This window comes from Rhinopithecus roxellana, chromosome 20 (genome assembly GCF_007565055.1).
Source record: "Rhinopithecus roxellana isolate Shanxi Qingling chromosome 20, ASM756505v1, whole genome shotgun sequence".
NCBI lineage: Eukaryota > Metazoa > Chordata > Mammalia > Primates > Cercopithecidae > Rhinopithecus > Rhinopithecus roxellana.
The window spans coordinates 28,942,679-28,947,552 of record NC_044568.1 but is presented as its reverse complement, the minus strand read 5'-3'; the positions used below and the strand labels follow the sequence as shown (position 1 = coordinate 28,947,552).

Here is a 4,874-nt window from a genome sequence, read left to right as displayed (position 1 = left end):
TAACTCATACACTTACTTCCTGTCATGACTCCCAAGGACCCAACTCTCCTTTAAAATATCATTCCAGTCTTTGTTTAGGATTTCTGGAAGAGAAAGTGGTAATTTGGACCATTCCAAAAAATTTAGCTAAACCAAGGAGTCTATAGAAAAAAATCAAAGAGTGAGTGAATGAAAACTTCATGTTTTCTGTAGTTATAGCGATAATGTGATGAGTGACAGAATTTTTTTAAAAGGGAGGAATAGAGAGAAAGAGTCATTCTACCTACTCTGGAAGGCACTGGGGTGTGCGGCAGCAATGGCGGAGGTGAAGGGATCTTGTGGTAGCTCCTCATGGGTTTCTGCCTTGAAGGTTTCCTTCTCTGCCTCAACTTTGTGTTCAATCAGGAGAAAAAGCAGAGATGGTGAGGGTAAGAAAGAGAAGACAAGAGGGCATCGCCTTGTGCGATGTCGAATTTGGGGCAAGTGTGAGGAGAACAGCTCTCTTGCAATTAACTCAGGAGTATGAGCCTTCCTGAGGACTGTATGAGTTCTGGATACTTCAGGAGTCCTCAGCTAGTGACATGGTTGATATGGCTCAACTCATAAACAACTTGGAGGTGCAACTTAATTCAGAAGGTGGCTCAATGCAGGTATTCAGGTCCATCACTGGCCCTGTTCAGAGCAGAGATCCCCCTGAGATAGAAGCATAAATAATATGACTTCTCCACCACTTCTGGATGCCGACCCCATGGAGAACCCAGCATTGTTTAATGACATCAGGTTTGAGACCCCAGAAGAACTTTTGGTGAGTGATTTCAGCCTGTCCCCAGTGGAACCAGTTGACTTCTCCTCTCACAAGCCCAAGGCTCCTCTCCAGCCTGTTAACATGCTGCAAGCTCCAGAACATCCTCCCAAGCCACAGTCTGCTCCCCAGATCCTTGTGGTGTTCACTTCAACATCAGTAAACATTCCTACTATTCTGACCACAGGCTCTGTCCTGACTCCCTCTCAGGGCACTGGTGGCTAGCAGATCTTACATGTTGTTCACAGCACCCCTCAGTCTGTCTTCCAAGTAAGATGGGTGACCTGAATGCCATCCCAGTGGTGGTGCAGTCTCTCCCCATGGTGCATACTACTTTGCCTGCAAATGAGGGCTCTGCAACCATTACGGTCCCACTCATTGGAGGAGATGGCACAAATGCTGGATCAGTGAAAGTTGACCCCACTCCATGTCTCCACTGGAGATTCCAAGTGACAATGAGGAGAGTGTAATTAAGAGTGGATCCTCAGCCTCACAGAGTCTGTAGGGACTACAGCAAGAACCAGCAGCAATGCCCTAAATGCAGGGAGGAGTCACTTGACTTAAGGAGAAGACGGATGCACCAGTGTAACTTTGCAGGATGCAGCAAAGTGTACTCCAAAAGCTCTCACCTGAAAGCTCACCACAGAATTCATATAGGAGAGAAGACTTATAAAAGGATCTGGGATGGCTGCTTCTGGAAATTCGCTCATTCAGTTGAGCTCACCAGCCATTTCTGCAAGCGCAGGCATCAAGCCTTTCCAGTGCATGGACTGCAACCGCAGCTTTTCTGGTTCTGACACCTGTCCCTGCACCACTGTCGCCATGACACCATGTGAGCTCCACAGGTCACACTAGAGAAGCTGCACTGGTGTCTTTCCTGTTTGCATGTTGAGGTCAGGACCATTTTTTCCTCTGACTTCAACTTGCATCTGGAATGGAGTTGAAGCAGCCCGCTGAGCCAAGTTGAGGAGACTGGAGGAAAACATAGCTGGTCTCCCGTCGGGCTCTTCATATTCCACCTTCACCTCTCCACTGTCTAGACCTGTTTTTTTCAACCTCCACATGGGTTGAATTCCAGTGTGACACCCATGGCTGCCCTCCCATCCCCCCTGCTCTGAAATAGGACATTTTCCCTGCAGTAACAAAACAGGAATCAAACTCAAGGCTGTGGACAAACATACACTGCTTTTTTCTTTCCGATTTTTCCTCTTGTTTTCTAGAACACTTATCCATATGTTTTTAAAATAAGTACCTAGCTGTGGTTTGATAGTGTCCTAAATTACTTTTTTCAAGTTCCAAGGTAGAAGGAGTGTAACAATGTAATTGATTGGTAAGATTTACTGGGGATTCGGTTCCTGAGTATGAGGCACATTCCCAGTGAATAAGCTGAGTCCCATACCAAACTCAAAGGTTTAAATAAATCGAATCCTATTTCTTCTTAAAGTTTGGTTTTCAAAAGAAGAGGGAGAAATAGGGACAGAGAAAGAAGAGAGCTGAGAGAAAGAAAGAGAAGAGGAACTAGAAATATGAGAGAACAGAAAGGATAGAAGGGAAAATAAAGGAAAGAGAGGAAATAAGATAGAAGATACAGAGAAGAAAAAGCATATGTAAAAAAGGACTGAAGGAGCAAAATTAAAATCGAGTCACTCCACAGTTCTGAGAAGATAAGGCTCTCCTAGAAAGACCTCCCAGGAACTCATCACACCCAGCCTCTGAGGTAAAAAGATGTTTCTTTCCTGGTCTGGGACTAGGTGTATTAGGCCCACTGCCCTACTATCTTGCACACCTGCAAAGCATCTGAATACGGCGTTGTGATCTGCGGCCTGGGATTAGGTCCCAATCAAACTCAAGAAAATTGTGCTTCCTCCCAGCAGGTAAAAAAGAAGAGGGATAAAGGTTACATCAACAGGGGACAACCTCAGTTTCAGTAACTTTATATTTAGATTGCAGTGACTGGGAGTTAATTAGGCTTGGTCTTTTTTTCACTCTCCACTCCCCATCTTTTTCTTGACTAATTAGTTGGAAAATGGGTTCTAAAGAAAAGCAGAATGATCCTCTGATTGGTAATGGGGTGGTGGTAATGGGGTAGTTAGGAAGAAAGACCCCTCGAAGGGTTTTGGCTCTAACAGGCCTTTTAAGAAGTCAGTATGTTTGTCAGGACTACGGACAGCTCCAGGCCTGCCTGTGGGAGGGCCATTGAGGAAGCCGAGAAGGTGGCTTTAATAAAGGAACCCTGGAAACTCCTGGATAGTGGGTGCCTGCCACCTTATTTAATTATGCAATGATCGGCAACCTTTACATTTTAATTCGGAGTCACAGTAATGAAGCCATCCTGCCTCTACTTGGGGTAGGCCTGCTCATTCTTCCGTTGCTCTGGAAGGGTCTTCAGCACTAATTGGCTGTTTGGTAGCTGGATCTTGACAGTGTGAGGTAGGTAGCAATCCCCTTGCTTTCCTTCTAATGCATTCTCTGGTCTCTCTGCCCTCCTCCTCTTTGATTTGCCTAATTAGTGCTAATAATTTAAAAGCTGCATGGCCCTCTTTTGATCCTGCTGTCGACGGCAGACAGAGCCATTCCATTAGCAGATATTAAATAGTGCTAATATGTGGTGACACACGGTTGGAACTGGCTTGCACACACTTCCAGCCTGGGACCGCAGGGCTGCCTTACACACACACACACTTCATTCACTTTATTCTTAGAGAAAAGTCATTGTCGGCAGTAGCAGTTTTAAAGCACTGTGTCTTAATAACTGTTTGAGGCCCCCTATATCGTGGGCTGGCATTGAAAAACCACATGATTTATTTCACATTTCAGGGTTTTAATGATTAATTCATGAATGTATCTGCAAGAATGCCAAGGTCTCCAAAATAATGAAAGCCTTTTTTTCCCCTAAAGTTGTTTGTTTTCATTTCAAATCAAAGCAATCTGTCTTGAACATTCATTTCTCTCTCCCTTTACTCCCTTCACCCTGAAAGGGGGGAAAAAAACACTACTGCTCATTTCACTGGGGTCTTGATAACATTTTGACAAGTAATATAATTCATTTACATTTATCAAAATAAATAGACAAGTCTTCTATCTTCTCTCTGTTTAGCTGACATGGACAGGCCTTTCACCTCCAGCAGGCATAAATAAGCTCGAGGTCATATGCAGTGATTCAGCCTGTGTGTTCTCAAATATTCTGAAACTTCTGTTGAAATGCAAAGGGGTGCTTTCACCCTTTACATTTCACCCTTTACATTTGGATGTGCTTTCAGTGGGACCCTTCCCAGATCCTGGGAAAGCAGACGTTGTAGCTGTCAGTCTGACCTGGGCTCATAAGTCATAAACCATATCTTACTTACTTAAAGGCGGTAGGATACCATGGTTAATAATGTTGGTTCTATAATGTGATTAGCTAAGTATTAATCATAGCTTTATCATTTTCCCATCAAGTGTGTGACTTTAGGCAACTCACTCATAATAGTCACAGCTACATTATAGAGTTGTTATCAGGATTAAAAGAGGTAATACATGTAAAAGTCTCAGCACTGCAACTGATCATAGTCAGCACTCAAAAAAGGTCAGGGATAATGATGATGATGGTGATTGAATAGCCTTGGTCATTGCACAATGGGCAAGAGCAAACAAACCCCTTGGACCTGGGCCTCTGCAAAATGATCTGAATGAGAGGGTTGGTGACTGTGAGAAATGACATTTAGAATCTGTGAGCTTACCAATAACTTTCTCTTTGTGCTCCTATTTGCTTTATGTTTTTAAAAATTTCATTCATTTATTGGTAAACTAACAGCCACACTGCATAAAGTTCAAATGGCACAAAAGGGGATGCAGTGAAAATTCAGTGTCTTTCACATTTTGTTCTCTCTGGGAGATGGTCCTTATTATATTGATCTTGTGTAACTTCCCAACGATATTAAATACAGATGCAAGACATAAGGATCATATTCTGCTTACAATTTTTTCTTTAAAATCTTGTGGTGTGTCCACCGATCCCACAGAAATACAAACTACCATCAGAGAATACTGTAAACACCTCTACACAAATAAACTAGAAAATCTAGAAGAAATGGATAAATTCCTGGACAAATAC

General features: G+C 43.2%; 1 pseudogene; it reads left to right on the top strand.

Annotated features, from left to right (window-relative positions):
- Positions 1-560: 560 nt before the first annotated feature.
- Positions 561-1,617, top strand: LOC104672194 (annotated as a pseudogene).
- The last annotated feature ends 3,257 nt before the right edge of the window (positions 1,618-4,874 follow it).